The 19,447-nt window shown below is 32.9% G+C and overlaps 1 protein-coding gene across 1 annotated transcript in view; it reads left to right on the forward strand.

The window, feature by feature from the left end:
* The first annotated feature begins 5,332 nt into the window (after window positions 1-5,332).
* Window positions 5,333-19,447, forward strand: part of LOC138697671 (very long chain fatty acid elongase 4-like) — a 503,185-nt gene continuing 489,070 nt past the window's right edge. Inside the window, exon 1 of the mRNA XM_069823121.1 lies at window positions 5,333-5,540. The gene's annotated coding sequence lies outside the window, so the exon portion shown is untranslated. The remainder of the gene's footprint in view (window positions 5,541-19,447) is intronic.

Raw genomic sequence — 19,447 nt, forward strand, 5'->3', positions numbered from 1 at the left:
TACATACTTATTTGTCTCAAGTTTCAAGTAGCCTACACGAAACAAATTTAATAATTAATAGTTAAAAGACATGAAACGGGCGAATGGTGAAATTTCTACATATTCATATGTAAAATTTACTGGAGATTCGGATTATGTCAATTTTAATATAGAATGCCATTTAAGAAATGAGGTTTACTGTCACATCCTATATGCCTGAATAACTATCTTTTTCTCAACACTGGTATCATATTGTATGGTTTATCTCTAACAGCTTTTGTATAAAACTTTTTTTTTGTAAACTTAAAATTTAAGGGTGCTATTCATAGACATTTCGCAACACGCGCTACGAGCGTACTAAGCTAGCCCCGGCTATCGACTGGTTACTAGTACAGAATTCAAATCATATCCTATCGCTAACACTGGTTTATGAATGCGAAAAACGCTGATCATCCACCGGAAGCCCGCGCTAAAAATGTCTATGAATACGGCCCTGAGAAGTTATTACCAGTATTCCTATACAGGGTGGATGGTAAACTCTGCAAACAAAATGAAAGTGGTAATAGATCATCAGGAGAGATTTGAAATATCTAAATAAATTTTTTCTTTAACATTCACCGCTTCAGAGAAAATCTACAGTATTTGTTTCTATAAAGCATTTGGCAATATCACGGCTACTGCAATAACTCTACCAATCACGGCTTGCACTCCTTACGTTCCCTTCCCCCTCTCCTGTACTCAGTCGATGAGGCGCGACAGTGCGCTGCGTTGCAAGATTTATTTTAACGATTTTCGCAATTATTCAATTTAAATTCATGGCTAAATGGTTTGATATGGAAAAAAAGATTCAAGACATTAAACTGCTCAGATTATTTTTACCCATCTGCTTGTATAGCAATCAGTCATTTCTCTTCGGACATTACAGCAATAGAGCGCTGCAAACATTGGGCAAAGACTGGGCTATTTTCTTCCTGCTTAACGGTGCTTCATCGAAGGAAAAGTGTAAAATATATATATATATATATTTTACATTTAGCATGTAGAATCACCTCTTAAATTTTAGTGCATCGATCACCTTCCACCCTATATAGGACTGAACAAAGGCAATAAATGCATATTATTTTAGTTCTAATTAAAATACAAAAAATATGTATTATTTAACAGAAAAAGGAATATACGGTCAAGTACACGGAAGTAGACAGAGAGAACGCTGTTATATTTATATAGCAATACACAGAAACTGATCGCTAATTCACGAAAGTGCTCCATCTTAACATCAGACCAAAGGCAGTGAACCTGTTTTGTGTTGATTTCTTCTTAAGGAACACTGCAATTAATTTTATGGCGACTAGTTCTAGAAGGGTAATAACAAGAGGTTGAATCACCCAGGAAAATGATACAGCAGCGTTATAGATCGCCGAGAGCCATTTAATTTCTAACATTGGAGATCTGAGTTGTGATGAATGACTCGCGACTGTAGCAGCTGACAAGGACAATATACAGCTCAGCGGGGATCGAGTCCCCCTTGAGGTGTGCACGTGCAGATATCAGAAGAGGGAATGTTTCTCCTGCGTTTAAAATCCAATTTATAGCACTCCTGCGACGATTCTTTCTGTGACTCAGGATGTGAAATTCGCTGCATGAATTCAGAACCAACTTGCGCTGTATGACTCGGTTATGTATTCCTGCCCGATCCAGGCATGTATATGCCGACCTCGCGTGCATCTAGTGTTACGTTGAAAAGAGCGAAAGTTGGTATTGTGTAAAATATGAAGGAAGTGTGAAAAGCGTAGGAAAATATTGAAGTAATTATTTTCGGCGAAGTTCACAAAATGTAAGACGTGTGCAAATTTAAAAATTACAAAGACATTGCTCTCCTTTTGCATATAAAATCCTCTACAACAGTGGTTCCCAAACGTTTTCAAGGTGCGACCTACTTTTGGGCAAGACATTTGTTTGCGACCTCCCCCCCCTCCACTGCCGTACCGATATTTAATTCCATTCAAAAAACACGAATCCCTGTAAAATCGAAAACGACAATTTTACTCAAAACCAGTGGATCCAACTTATAATGTATCGATAAATGCAAAACGAGAATATGCAAAACTATTTTCCAATTCTGTCCGCCGAGTTAGCTCTGTGGTAGCGTGTCTGCCTCCAGACTAGCCGGCCTGGGTTCGATTCAGAAATTTTAATATAAATATAGAAATTTTAATATAAAAATTTCTACCTCGGGACTAAGAGAGATGGCGGTGCACAACTTCTAACCATCACTAGATTGTGCACCAATATGCCTGGGCTAAATCTCAAATCTCTCCGCAGTGCATATGAAAAGAAGGCATATGTCACTGTTGATAGTGATTCGTCCGTCATATGGGGACGTTAAGCCTGGCGGCCCCCTTGGTGCTATTCGACAGGAGTAGGCTACGTGCCTGCACCGGGTTTCCCTTTCTCCCTTCCTCATCTTCATCATCATCACTCATTCCAGACACTACACTTACACATACACTCACCCTAGTACACGACATAACTCTCCACAGATATACATCATGTACAGTGTGACCCGTCGAAGTGGTGTACAACTAGAAAATGGGTTACAGTTCTGCCATCTATCCGCAGCATGCGGAACCCGAATCACGCAAGTGAAGTGGGTGGGCATTGGACACACACACACACACATTTTCCAATTCTCTTTGGCTTCTTGCCGAACACTTAAACACTTCGAACAGTGGTTTGCAAGGCCAAGAAGTTGACATAATAATAATAGCCAGAGATGCAATCGAGTGATTTATAAGGAAGCTTAGTTTTTGGTTGACATCATTTGACAAAAAAATATTCATCCCAGTGTATTAAAGAACTGTGGAAAATTTTTTGATAGGCTACAACAAATATTGAGTTTTCGCGTAGGCTTCCGCGGCTGGTATACATGGTCTGTGTAGAAACTTCGGGGTTTATACCACCAACACCAAGACAACGCGGTATAAGCCCTGAAGTTCCTACACAGACCAAAACTGAGTTTGTTTTTCCGTGCATACAGTTAGGTGTGCACAGTTTGAAATAATACTTTTTTATATATTTTCCGAAAGAAACTCTAAACAAAACAAAAACAGCAGTCGCAGATGGATACTGAATTTGTTTTTAGACAATTGCATTCAACTAGCTGAAATTCAGTATTAAGAAAAGACTCATTGAAAAATGTACCCTGAAACGTTCTTTATATTTTTATGTTCAAGATTGTTTATGTTTCTAAGTACAAAATAAATGTGCTATTAATAAGGCGTTTTTTGTTTCATGTCGCGAACCCCCTTCTGCTCTTCACACGACTCCCCAGGGGTCGCGACCCACATTTTGGGAACCACTGCTCTGCAACATAATTCTACACAGGGTTCATGCATTTGAGAGTATTGGACATAATCAAGGTAGGTTTATACAGGAGTGGAGAACTTGCGATATTATCTTTGTTGTTCTACAAATAATGTAAAAATTTTGGGAATTTGGAAAAGATTTACACCTATTCTTAACTGATTTCGAGAAGGCCTGTAACAGTATAAGAAGACGCTATATTTTGGGGTTAGTGTTAAGAGAGTATGGAATGCCACACAAACTAATAAGGTTAATTAAAATGTGTAAAGAGGGTTCCAAATGCAAAATTAAAACAGGAAGTAATCATTCTATCTGGCAGCTTCCTGGTGCATTCTCGTGATCGGCAAGGAGACAGAATATTTCCTTTAATTTTTAGTTTTGTGTTCCAAGGAGGGGTTTGATGACGATCTCAGCGACAAGAGTGGTGTGTGGCTTCACAGGAAAATGGATTCAAAATGGTGTTAAGTTCTAACCATAAACTACTGAATTTTGAGCATCCGAAGGTGAAAGAGAGTTGTTATTTTCTTTCGAACGGAGATGTTTTTTTTTATTTAACGACGCTCGCAACTGCCGAGGTTATATCAGCGTCGCCGGTGTGCCGGAATTTTGTCCCGCAGGAAGGCGCTATACCGCCTGTGCCACGCAGGGCGACTCGGAGATGAGACTGCCACTTTTCAGTTGGTTATTTAACGAGAATGTATCAACAACTAGATTATTTAAGACATAAATATTACATTTTCTAGAGAAAATCATATGCTATCTCCTTTCGTTTAAATTCAATAATGCAATGAAAACAGTATGTCTATATTTCAAAATTGCATATTTATTTTAATATTTTCCAAAGAAAGTCATCTACATACGTTGTTTAACATTATAAACTGTAAGATCATGAGTATAATGCTAAATAAAAGAATGACGATTCAATGCTCTTAACAGAAATTTACAGACAATTCTACATAATTTAATTTTTTACATAAATAAATCAACCTAAAAATTCTGTGGCAGAGAGGAAAAAGGTCAAGTCAATTTTTTGTGGAAATGAGATTTTTATATATTCTGAAAGCGGAAACAATCCTCTACAATCTGGTAGAACGGTTAAAGTCAAATAAGACTCCTGACTGGATTTATAGAGTGTTACCAAATGCCCTAAGTACTTTTTGAATCGAGCATACACAGAATAAAGGGCTTAAGAATATTTAATACTTTATTTCTTACAAACCATCACATGTTTACTTTCCATGCTTCCCTATTAAAAAGGTCTAACTTGTATTTTAGCCATTTTATCACATACTGATGCCCTTTCCTTTTAAAACTTTAAGAACCAGGGTAAACAGTCCTATAATTGTTTAAGACCCATTTTACATTTCTAATAATTTACATTTCTCATTTATTTTGACATGAAAAAGTCTTATGTTTAATAGTCCCTACTACTCAGTTTGGCTTCTAGTCTTAAAAAGACTTAAGTGCGGCTATTTTTGGAAATACTCAAGAAAGTTGTTAAATGAGCAACATTACCTATTTTAGAAGAAATATAAACAAATAATATCCAGGAAAAACTCTTAATTAAAAAAACTCTATAATTGACACCAATTTCAATCTTTCTACTGCTCTCCTGAAAAGTATAAAATTTTTACTTAAGACCTTTTTCCTCCCGGAAACAGAATTAAATACTATACAGCCAAGGAGGCGAGCTCCGGACCGCACCCCTGGGTCTTACGTATTTCATTAATTGTTTTAAACAGGCGCAGGGGATGTTGAAACCGCTAGATTGCGTCCCCGAGCTTCGAGCCTGGGAAGTCTGGCAGGAAGCAACGATCAATTATTCTGAAGCAGCGAAGCTCTCGTCTCTCCGTGTCACATAAAGCGGAAAAGTCGGGGATCGTACTAAGATGACGTCAATGGACTGACAAATTATAAGGCTGCAATAGGCCGACCATCAAGTGATCCCGTGCCTCCAGCAGGGCTGGACATAAAGCAGCTCTTGAGTGGATAATGACACTTTCCACATACTGACGATATTCTCCGCAGATTGCATTCGATTAATAAAAATCTGTTTCGCAACTACATTACACATCTAACAGAATAAACTGTAAAAAATCGTGTAGAACTTAGAGTAAGTTGGTTTAAGGTCCGTAGTTCCGAACATCGAAGTCTCCTTCCAAACAAATCTTCAACCTTGGCGGTCAGACAAACAACAGGTAAGAAATCAAAGCTATAATCAACGTATTATGTAACTTAAGAGATGTGATAACTGAAATAAATCACGCAGTGGAATAGTGACTAAGTGACTGTAAAACATGATCATTTTTCGACAACTTACTGACCCTTATATTGGCAAAATTTCATTTCTCACACTAGTTTATTAAACCGTGTCGGACTGTAAAGAAAACAATTATCGCAATGTCCATATTTTATATGCTGTACAATATTACAGTAGGCCTATTGTGAAATTTTTATTTTTCTACCGATTTTTTTCTATTGTTCTATTAAAATTATAGGATATAGGGTCGAATTCATAGTCGTCACTTATAAAATGAGGAAACACTTAAGTAATGAGCGTTTCCTTAGCACTTATTTTAGATCGTATTGCAGAGACGCTACTCTTTCACATGCACTGAGCATTCCCTCGACATCGAAAGAAATATGGCAACAAGGCTAGACGTGAACGCTTTCGTACATCAATTGTTTTCCAGCGTCTTCTAATTGTTAAATCGGGATTATTATCGTACACAAATACCGAAGTAAATACGAGTATTATTATAGATATAAAAATTATACAAAATGTCGAGAAAGCATTTTACAGAAGAAGAAAAAAGTGAGCTAAGAGAACTAGTTATGAAATATAAATAACAAATATACATCTGCACATACCAACTCCAAAATAATAACAACCAGAATAGCTTTATGTGTTGCCAAAAATAGGTTATTATTACATTATCATCAGTTATTGCTGTATTATTACACAAACCTACCTGAAATGATGCTGTAGCATAAAATTTCAAAGCAACCAGTTTTTTCATCAGTGATGAAATCGATAAGTCTCATGGTTGTGTGAATTTCAATGAGAGACACCGGAACATCCACAACATTGTTCTTGTTGAAACGTATCTATTCTTAAATAATTGTTGGTCATTGTACATCTCTAAAGGGTTTTCCATATCTCTGATACGGTATATCTTTTGTTTTGCCGAAACACATTTTCATTAATTTCATTCATAGTGTTTTTTGCCCAAGGGCTAATCTTTCATTGCAAACCCAGCATTTTCCAGTCTTTCCTATTTTCTGCCTTCCACTTTGTCTCTTCATTCATTTTCATTATAGAACTCAATAAGTTCAATAAAATCATGATCATCATCTATTGTATACCGAATCAGCTGATTACAATGCATATGAGGAAACACTTGAGTAAACTGACAAGCTACCTTATTTGAATAAGTGTTCACTTCAGTGGGATTTATGAATTGGAAATTATTATAAGCAACTGCTTAAGTGTTTCCTTACGATAAGTGTTGACTATGAATTCGGCCCATAGTCTATTAACCTGTTGTATCCTATATGATACTTTGCGAATTTAAGGGTTAATATACCGAAAGACGATGTTAATAGGGAAATACCGAGAGAGGCAGCGAAAAGTTACCGCACTATGCAAGGGACGTGTTTGTTGAGAGCACGTTATTACGTAGTGTTGCATTACTACACTTGTTATGGAACATTATTTGTGTTATTTGTTACTTCATTCGCGAACTAAACACTTCGCACGCTTTCCGCTGTCCGCGAACTCCATCCCCACCACTCGGAAATTTTAGGCTAACCGTAAAGAAACTGAACGCCCGCACGCCCGTGCGCTACAGCATACCGGAAAGTCGAGCAATGGATTGCGGGCAATCTGTTCCCTGACGTCCCCTGAATAGTGCGGTAACTTTTCGCTGCCTCTCTCTGTATATCTTCATAGGGTATAGCATACCGTGCTCATAAATATTCTTGGAAGATTTTGTAAGACCATAGTTTCACCAATACTAAACAAAATACGTGATATTACCAGCATTTCAAAGGAGACTATTTGTAGATTCATACCGACTTTAAATTCATTCTATGTACACTCCACGTGTCCAGACCTTACTCCCATTCTCGCCAAACTCTCTGAAACATTTATTTTTTTTTTTCGATAGTGGTGCTGATGCGTTTTCGCAATTCTGGTAGTGTCGCTGGAATTGGAGGGACGTAAACAACGTCACAATGACAAAACCCTACGGGAAGAAATTACACACTGTGAGGTCCGGTGACCAGCGTGGTCGCGTTGAGAAAATGTCTGCAGCCACTGCACAATCATTTTGGTGGTGAAGCAACATTTCATTTATCGGTAATGGACAGTAGACACAAAATCCGGGTCTGGGGATCCTAGATTCGCCACGCTATAAACCAGATCAAACGTGATAACCTCATAGTGAACGTGTCTTGTTGGACAGTGTCAAGGGACAGGTGTACCTGGGCATGCTGGAAAACTGGTTAATGCGACAACTCGCGGATGAGGGACAAAAGTTAATTTGCCAATAAGACATTCCGAATATTGTGCCTATTGATCTTTTCCAATAAATGAAAATAGGAGACGTTTGAGAGGTGATGTTGGGAGAATTTATAGAGTAAAAACCAAAAAAAGTGTCCTTTATTGGTTTGTTGCGTAATACTGATGGTTCGGCAGTAATAAAGTGTGTGACAGGAAGACGTAGCAACAGTGCATGTAGAGTCACCTCTGTAGCGCGTTTGGTTTCTTCCTTTTCGTGTAGTTACGTGCGCAATTTCGCATCTCAGCTGTTATTGTTACGTGTATACGTAATGCAATGTTGCCATCTGTTCGCTTTTATTTGTATGAATATCTAAAAAAAAAAAAAAAAAAAATCGTACTCTAACGACCATAATGATATTAAATTGCATTTACACGGTTCAATTTTTCATGCGCTTAAGCATACAACAGATTTTGTGTCTACATGATCCGCCGTGTTGAACGTCATTTACACCACGTATGTAGCATATATATGATCTGAATTCCATTGTTGCTTCGTACATAATTTAATTTTTTAAATTTTTAACTACAAAATTACATTTTTCTTACACATTTATCTATATTAATCTCAGACCTCGAGTGACATTTATTAGGACTATTTCGTGAATAAATAAAAATTTAAATAATATATCCCTAAAATTCGCTCACAAAATATTAATAATTGTATATTTATGAATACTTAACCTATTCAGACGTTGTGAAGTTGAAATAGATGAATAACGAATACTGCAATAAAGAAATTGAATGTTATTCAGTAATGTTAACTGAGAAAAGCGAAATACAGGTTTAAAAATGTTAATTACACGTACTGCGCTTTTCTCTTGTTATTGTAACAGAAATACGTTTTCATTATCATAATTTAATTTAACCATTTTATAGTATAAATACAAATAACCTGATTAATACATTAATTAAATGAACAATTGTTATAATGGACATGGAATTAAAAGATGAAGATATAGATGTGGAAGTAGGATTTCGCACTTTATTTAGTACAATGGATTCATGTTAATCGATTTACGTGGAAGCAGTTGGCTGCACTGACTAAACAAAAGAACGACCATGCGATAAATTGATAGTGATAAATCGAAATGCAGAAATTATCGCGATGTATGACTGTGATTGGTTGGCATTCAAAATTTCATTACACTTCATTGATCGAAAATGGAATGACGTCATATAAACGAAATAGTCACAACTTTTACAAATCACGCCACTCATATAAATGCTTTAAGACTGTACATTAGGATGCATAATTAAACTATAAAGAATCAAGTTCTTAAAGTCGTATGATTTGTAACAATTTTTGAGATAAGTGGGTAAGAGTGATGTAAATTTTAAATAAAAATTGAAAAACAAAATCTGTACAAAGCAATTAACAACACATTTTTAACTTCAAAACACTAGCCAATTAAAGAAATGATACTTCTGAATAGTTCTTTCTCTATTTTGTAATATTATTTTATCCTTAAAACTACTGACAACTTCAAATTAGTGTAGCTTTGAAAATATTGAGGTTAGGACACATGTTTATATAACATTTCTTGCTTAGAATGTCTTCGAAAATAAGCTCCGTAAGTGGCAGTAAATCCTCGTGAATCGCCCTGTATAGGCCTATATAATATCAATCCGGTACTTAGGTCTCAAAATTGTGGTTGAACACTCCATAGACACTTCTATTTGCGATAATATTCATTAAAGCTAATCGTAGTTGCCGCCATTCTCAGCTTAAAAGGCCCACAGACACCAAACAATACAATTTTCAGTTTATTCACGGCCACCTAAAGCAATCAGCTGCTCGCTACATGCTGCTGTTGAACGAAATAACGCACAAGATATCCACCGGCGATGGATAGCTTTCAATTGTTGCATGCACTCTCATTTTTAGTGTAAAAAGGCATGCACAATTGAATGCGTTTCGTTCAGTCTTGCATGCATGGCTTGAATGCGTAAAGTTGAAAGAAAAGTTGAACCCTGTAATTGGACATTTAGACTTTCTGTTTAACTCCTCTCCCCGATTCAACTCTCAAAACGATTCTAATTATCTTCCTTCCACTCTGTATAGCCTACTATATAATAATTAAGTGATGTTTACTTTATTTTATGTTATTTCTCTGGGGAAAGATTGATATTAGAGGGAAAATAATGGTGAGAATGTTCTGAACAGAGCAAATTTGTGCGTATTCCTTGAAAGATAACAAACGTAAATGTGTACCGTGATATTAATGTACTTACATAACCTTTCATAACTTTGTTATACAAATTACATAGTCATGTGTAAAGGAGAGACATTACAGAAAAACCAACAGCATTTTCTTATTCAACACTCTGAAATTAGTACGAAAATGTAAAAAAGAAAGATAAACACTAAGTTTGCCAAATCTTATTGCGCAGTATTTCTCAATTTTCTTAGTTAGCCTATATAATTTTAACATGTCTTCTTACTTTTATGGTACAAATATTTTCGCGCAATCAATATTCCTTGTTTTATGTCATCTTTTGTTATTTCAAGGACAAGCTTTACGACAAGATGAGCAAACTAGAGGGATGTGTTGCAATTAGAATATATTTTCTTGTCGTTAGTTAAAGATTAGGCTGAAAATAAAATAAATATTACGATTGAAGTAAAGAAGTAAATAAGGGGAATCTTGAGACCGGAAAGAGTGTTTAAATATTGAATATAAATAAGGAAAAAAGAACCTCGTACACGCTAAATTTTAGTTGCACAACCGAACTAACGCCAGATAACCACAAATAGTAATTTTCCCTTGCTGGATGATTAGCTAGACGTGAAGCGGTCCCTGGATGCAACGAAGAGCTTCAGCAGATACTTTGTGTTGAATTAAAACGGCTGTGGTGCAGGCTTTCTCTGAGTACGTAAATTTATAGTTGGCATATTTCTTCCACAATTATTGCTCTGCTATCGCTCTATGATAATCACATCGTCTGTGAAAACATTTTGTAGAGAAGAGATACGTTCAGTAAACACCACTGTCATAGCCAGAATCAATCAATCAATCAATCAATCAATCAATCAAAATAGTAATAATAATATTAATAATAGCAATATTTTTATATTCAATATCACTATCATAGTCCAGAATCCACTATCATAATCAATAATAATAATAATAATAATAATAATAATAATAATAATAATAATAATAATACCTTAGTCAAAGCACTACTTACTTACTTACTTACTTACTTACAAATGGCTTTTAAGGAACCCGAAGGTTCATTGCCGCCCTCACATAAGCCCGCCAGCGGTCCCTATCCTGTGCAAGATTAATCCAGTCTCTATCATCATACCCCACCTCCCTCAAATCCATTTTAATATTATCCTCCCATCTACGTCTCGGCCTCCCTAAAGGTCTTTTTCCCTCCGGTCTCCCAACTAACACTCTATATGCATTTCTGGATTCGCCCATACGTGCTACATGCCCTGCCCATCTCAAACGTCTGGATTTAATGTTCCTAATTATGTCAGATGAAGAATACAATGCGTGCAGTTCTGTGTTGTGTAACTTTCTCCATTCTCCTGTAACTTCATCCCGCTTAGCCCCAAATATTTTCCTTAGCACCTTATTCTCAAACACCCTGAACCTATGTTCCTCTCTCAGAGTGAGAGTCCAAGTTTCACAACCATACAGAACAACCGGTAATATAACTGTTTTATAAATTCTAACTTTCAGATTTTTGGACAGCAGACTGGATGATAAGAGCTTCTCAACCGAATAATAACACGCATTTCCCATATTTATTCTGCGTTTAATTTCCTCCCGAGTGTCATTTATATTTGTTACTTTTGCTCCAAGATATTTGAATTTTTCCACCTCTTCGAAGGATAAATCTCCAATTTTTATATTTCCATTTCGTACAATATTCTGGTCACGAGACATAATCATATACTTTGTCTTTTCGGGATTTACTTCCAAACCGATCGCTCTACTTGCTTCAAGTAAAATTTCCGTGTTTTCCCTAATCGTTTGTGTACTTTCTCCTAACATATTCACGTCATCCGCATAGACAAGAAGCTGATGTAACCCGTTCAATTCCAAACCCTGCCTGTTATCCTGAACTTTCCTAATGGCATATTCTAGAGCAAAGTTAAAAAGTAAAGGTGATAGTGCATCTCCCTGCTTTAGCCCGCAGTGAATTGGAAAAGCATCAGATAGAAACTGACCTATACGGACTCTGCTGTATGTTTCACTGAGACACATTTTAATTAATCGAACTAGTTTCTTGGGAATACCAAATTCAATAAGAATATCATATAATACTTCCCTCTTAACCGAGTCATAAGCCTTTTTGAAATCTATGAATAACTGATGTACTGTACCCTTATACTCCCATTTTTTCTCCATTATCTGTCGAATACAAAAAATCTGATCAATAGTCGATCTATTACGCCGAAAACCGCACTGATGATCCCCAATAATTTCATCTACGTACGGAGTTAATCTTCTCAAAAGAATATTGGACAAAATTTTGTACGACGTCAACAAAAGTGATATTCCTCGAAAGTTACCACAGTTGGTTTTGTCCCCCTTTTTAAAAATAGGTACAATTATGGACTCCTTCCATTGTTCTGGTACAATTTCCTTTTCCCAAATAGCAAGTACAAGTTTATAAATTTCGCTATATAATGCACTCCCACCCTCTTGTATTAATTCTGCTGGAATTTGATCGATACCTGGAGACTTGTAGTTTTTCAGATTTTCTATCGCAATTTCGACTTCTGAAAGCGTGGGTTCGGGTATAAATGGCTCAGCAGTTTGTATTTCAATTTCGTCCCGATCATTTCTATTTGGCCTATGTACATTTAGTAGTTGCGCAAAATAGTTTTTCCATCTGTTTAGGATTGATGGAGAGTCTGCAAGCAAGTCACCATTCTCATCCTTGATCACGTTTACCCTTGGCTGATATCCGTTCTTAAATTCCTTTATACCCTTATATAAATCTCGAATGTTTTTATTCTTACTATTTGTTTCTACCTCATTCAGTTTTTCCTTCAAGTAACCTCTCTTTTTATTCCTAAGTGTACGACTTGCTTCCCGTCTTTCATTGAAATAATTATCTCTCTTCTCCTCAACTGGATCCTGTAAGAATTTCAATTTTGCCTGTTTCCTTCTTTCTACTACCATGCAACAATCTTCATCAAACCACGGTTTCTTTTTCTTAGTTTCATAATAACCTATGCTCTGCTCAGCTGCAATTTTGATACTATCTCTGATATTTTCCCACACGCTATTAACATCTAATTCTTTCTCAACTTCGTCGGAACTTTCTAAAGTGGCAAACCTATTCGAAATTTCGACCTGATAATTTTGCTTAGCTTCCTCGTCCTTTAATTTCAAAATATTGAATTTAGTAAACTGTTACAAACAGTTTACTATTATTTTTTAAAAGTTCAGACAATGTAAAACTAGCGTAGCAACAAATGTGTGTAGTATTGCATTACTGCAATAGAGCATACTGAATAAAAAGAAAAGAAATAATAACAATAATAACAACATTTTTATATTCAATAAATGTCACTATCATAGTCCATAATCCACTATAATAATAATAATAATAATAATAATAATAATAATAATAATAATAATAATAATAATAATAATAATAATAATAATAACTTAGTCAAAGCACTACTACTGTTACAAACAGTTTACTATTATTTTTTAAAAGTTCAGACAATGTAAAAATAGCGTAGCAACAAATGTGTGTAGTATTGCATTACTGCAATAGAGCATACTGAATAAAAAGAAAAGAAATAATAACAATAATAACAACATTTTTATATTCAATAAATGTCACTATCATAGTCCATAATCCACTATAATAATAATAATAATAATAATAATAATAATAATAATAATAATAATAATAATAATAATAATAATAATAATAATAATAACTTAGTCAAAGCACTACTACTGTTACAAACAGTTTACTATTATTTTTTAAAAGTTCAGACAATGTAAAACTAGCGTAGCAACAAATGTGTGTAGTATTGCATTACTGCAATAGAGCATACTGAATAAAAAGAAAAGAAATAATAACATTAATAACAACATTTTTATATTCAATAAATGTCACTATCATAGTCCATAATCCACTATAATAATAATAATAATAATAATAATAATAATAATAATAATAATAATAATAATAATAATAATAATAATAATAATAATAATAATAATAACTTAGTCAAAGCACTACTACTGTTACAAACAGTTTACTATTATTTTTTAAAAGTTCAGACAATGTAAAACTAGCGTAGCAACAAATGTGTGTAGTATTGCATTACTGCAATAGAGCATACTGAATAAAAAGAAAAGAAATAATAACAATAATAACAACATTTTTATATTCAATAAATGTCACTATCATAGTCCATAATCCACTATAATAATAATAATAATAATAATAATAATAATAATAATAATAATAATAATAATAACTTAGTCAAAGCACTACTACTGTTACAAACAGTTTACTATTATTTTTTAAAAGTTCAGACAATGTAAAAATAGCGTAGCAACAAATGTGTGTAGTATTGCATTACTGCAATAGAGCATACTGAATAAAAAGAAAAGAAATAATAACAATAATAACAACATTTTTATATTCAATAAATGTCACTATCATAGTCCATAATCCACTATAATAATAATAATAATAATAATAAAAATAATAATAATAATAATAATAATAATAATAATAATACCTTAGTCAAAGCACTACTACTGTTACAAACAGTTTACTATTATTTTTTAAAAGTTCAGACAATGTAAAAATAGCGTAGCAACAAATGTGTGTAGTATTGCATTACTGCAATAGAGCATACTGAATAAAAAGAAAAGAAATAATAACAATAATAACAACATTTTTATATTCAATAAATGTCACTATCATAGTCCATAATCCACTATAATAATAATAATAATAATAATAAAAATAATAATAATAATAATAATAATAATAATAATAATAATACCTTAGTCAAAGCACTACTACTGTTACAAACAGTTTACTATTATTTTTTAAAAGTTCAGACAATGTAAAAATAGCGTAGCAACAAATGTGTGTAGTATTGCATTACTGCAATAGAGCATACTGAATAAAAAGAAAAGAAATAATAACAATAATAACAACATTTTTATATTCAATAAATGTCACTATCATAGTCCATAATCCACTATAATAATAATAATAATAATAATAATAAAAATAATAATAATAATAATAATAATAATAATAATAATAATACCTTAGTCAAAGCACTACTACTGTTACAAACAGTTTACTATTATTTTTTAAAAGTTCAGACAATGTAAAAATAGCGTAGCAACAAATGTGTGTAGTATTGCATTACTGCAATAGAGCATACTGAATAAAAAGAAAAGAAATAATAACAATAATAACAACATTTTTATATTCAATAAATGTCACTATCATAGTCCATAATCCACTATAATAATAAAAATAATAATAATAATAATAATAATAATAATAATAATAATACCTTAGTCAAAGCACTACTACTGTTACAAACAGTTTACTATTATTTTTTAAAAGTTCAGACAATGTAAAAATAGCGTAGCAACAAATGTGTGTAGTATTGCATTACTGCAATAGAGCATACTGAATAAAAAGAAAAGAAATAATAACAATAATAACAACATTTTTATATTCAATAAATGTCACTATCATAGTCCATAATCCACTATAATAATAATAATAATAATAATAATAATAATAATAATAATAATAATAATAATAATAATAATAATAATAATACCTTAGTCAAAGCACTACTACTGTTACAAACAGTTTACTATTATTTTTTAAAAGTTCAGACAATGTAAAAATAGCGTAGCAACAAATGTGTGTAGTATTGCATTACTGCAATAGAGCATACTGAATAAAAAGAAAAGAAATAATAACAATAATAACAACATTTTTATATTCAATAAATGTCACTATCATAGTCCATAATCCACTATAATAATAATAATAATAATAATAATAATAAAAATAATAATAATAATAATAATAATAATAATAATAATACCTTAGTCAAAGCACTACTACTGTTACAAACAGTTTACTATTATTTTTTAAAAGTTCAGACAATGTAAAAATAGCGTAGCAACAAATGTGTGTAGTATTGCGTTACTGCAATAGAGCATACTGAATAAAAAGAAAAGAAATAATAACAATAATAACAACATTTTTATATTCAATAAATGTCACTATCATAGTCCATAATCCACTATAATAATAATAATAATAATAATAATAATAATAATAATAATAATAATACCTTAGTCAAAGCACTACTACTGTTACAAACAGTTTACTATTATTTTTTAAAAGTTCAGACAATGTAAAAATAGCGTAGCAACAAATGTGTGTAGTATTGCATTACTGCAATAGAGCATACTGAATAAAAAGAAAAGAAATAATAACATTAATAACAACATTTTTATATTCAATAAATGTCACTATCATAGTCCATAATCCACTATAATAATAATAATAATAATAATAATAATAATAATAATAATAATAATAATAATAATAACAACATTTTTATATTCAATAAATGTCACTATCATAGTCCATAATCCACTATAATAATAATAACAATAATAACAACATTTTTATATTCAATAAATGTCACTATCGTAGTCCATAATCCACTATAATAATAAAAATAATAATAATAATAATAATAATAATAATAATAATAATAATAATAACTTAGTCAAAGCACTACTACTGTTACAAACAGTTTACTATTATTTTTTAAAAGTTCAGACAATGTAAAAATAGCGTAGCAACAAATGTGTGTAGTATTGCATTACTGCAATAGAGCATACTGAATAAAAAGAAAAGAAATAATAACAATAATAACAACATTTTTATATTCAATAAATGTCACTATCATAGTCCATAATCCTCTATAATAATAATAATAATAATAATAATAATAATAATAATAATAATAATAATAATAATAATAATAATAATAATAATATTAAGTGTACATAACAATGAATATACCAGTCTCATTCATTGGTTAAATTAATTTGAAGGAATCACTCTTTCTTCTTAACCAATCCTTAATCTGAGTTCTGTCTCATACGATTTTAATAGTTCCAATTAAATGTTCTGGATACTCTTGTATTCCATTATATTACGCATGTTCTAAGTCAGTGATTCTCAACTTCTCACCCGGGGGCAGCAGATCAGTTAATGGAGGAGCGCAAATAAAATAAAATATAATAATAATAATAATAATAATAATAATAATAATAATAATAATGATTTAAAAGTTGTTCTATAAAAACTTAAACGTACGAATATTTTCCATTTTGGGAAAATAAAATTAAATAAAATGAACAAATCAGGTTAATATGAACTCTAAGGGTGCTATTCATAGACATTTCGCTAGCCCCTCTACGAGCATGCTAAACTAGCCCCGACTTTGCCAGAGGAGGGACGAATTATTCATATCGCTAACATTGGTTTATGAATATGAAAAACGTTAGTTTCGCTGATCATCCACCGGAAGCCCGCGCTAAAAATGTCTATGAACACGGCCCTAGGCGTTTGAAAACACAGTACGAATACATAAAAAAAATCAACTTACATGCAATACTGTACAGTAATTTTTTTTCATATTTTTTATCCGGATCGGATAACACAGAATCTCGGTTAATCGAAACTCGGATAGTCGAGACTCTACTATATTAGAAACGAAGGTCTATTGGTTGGTTATAGTAGGCCTACGTGACAATCCACCATGACTAAAGAGAAACCCTGAACGTCCCATGAAATGGAGTGATGCCCTAGCCAGGATTGAACAGGGCTATGGCTCATTACGAAGCAAGGAAATATTCAATAATCGAATCCATACTTTCAGAATTTATTATTGTAATGTTTGACTTGAATGCTCTATAGTTGTGGTGTTATGTTCTATTTGTTCAGTTTAACAAATTTACAATATAACGAAAATAATTGAAGAGTTGATTCCAAAACGTGTTCAGTCTATGTATTTTTATGGAAAGACTGTACTTGCTTTTACCCACAGGTCTACGAACTGAGCGAGTTTTCAAGTGACATGCACAATAATAGAAACTTTTTGACAAGGATTGGCGTTGTTTTGGAAGAAAATAAGCTTAAAATATAATTATAAGAATTCTGAAAAAAAATCATACAGGGCCTACATGTATAAATCATATAAATGGCCGTACGGACTGAGTGAGTTTTGAGATGACATTCTTCAATTTTTCTGTTCCAAGAATTTCGTTATGCCTACATTTGACAATTTACAAAAGTTCTGTGATGTAACAAAATCGGGTAAATATATGACAAACTCAAATTACGAAATCTGACTGAAGTTATATAAGTGGAAAACAATTTTGTTAAAAATTCATTTACATAAATAAATAGGCAAACAAGTCTAACGTAATTGCCTTGTGAGCGCGGTGTGGGAAAAAGAACGCAGATATCCAAAGCTTACTTTACAGTCATTCCGGGCAAACTGGGAATTACAATGAAAAAGCCTTTCTCAGAAATATTTGTTTATTATTAGTGTAAAGGCTGATTCACAATAAACCGGGAACGGAAACGACAACGAAAACGAGAACGGAAATAATGTTAAACTGTATGTATTTAAATGTGAGCATTCACAATAGTTAATTGTGAAGCTCACATTTAAATACATTTATTTTAACAATATTTCCGTTCTCGTTCTTCTTGTCGTTTCCGTTCCCGGTTTATTGTGAACTAGCCTTAAGACGTAGATAGGGCTCTAAATTTAAATATTCTAATATTTTATATTCAAAAGGAAAATATTAAGTTAGCAGCACTTACTCATAGAGAGATCAGCTGTTAATGTATATTTTTTAGGGAGTTATTGTTGAAGAAATATTTTGAGAGTCTGCACTGTTAATTCCAGAGGTCCAGGATCTAGGAACTTCTTACTCTGTAACTTACTATATTCTTTCTGCCATTTATTTCCAGGAGTTAGGGTTAATAACAATTAATCTTACAGTTCAATTGAATATTTTGACTTAGAAATGTCACAGTTGTTTTTTAAACTCGAAAAATGAAGGACATTAACTCATCTGCAACATCCGTAACAAAATGTATGCAATATCCGTGACATGGAAAAAACAGCTATAAAATATTTACCGATTATACAGGGACATCATTTTATTTTCACTTCAATTTTTATTGTACCTGAGTTTTTGAATGTACTTCACTCCCACCCCTTCTACTAATAAAGTTCAACCGTCCTCAACACAGATCCAAGACCGCATATACAGTCATAGTAGCCTTACGGTCATAGTAAACAGTACGTTTCAAAAATATGTTCGCGTTTTCCAGTGACGAAAGAGCTTTCAATATTGAATCATTTTCGCACAGGCAGTCTACTTCGTCCATTTGCCTACGTCGTATCCCGATTTCCCCCACCAGCTTTTATTCGCCAGCTAGTGGCTAGGCTGTCTTAGCTCTTTTCTG

This window comes from Periplaneta americana, chromosome 4 (assembly GCF_040183065.1).
Source record: "Periplaneta americana isolate PAMFEO1 chromosome 4, P.americana_PAMFEO1_priV1, whole genome shotgun sequence".
In the NCBI taxonomy this organism is placed as follows: Eukaryota; Metazoa; Arthropoda; class Insecta; order Blattodea; family Blattidae; genus Periplaneta; species Periplaneta americana.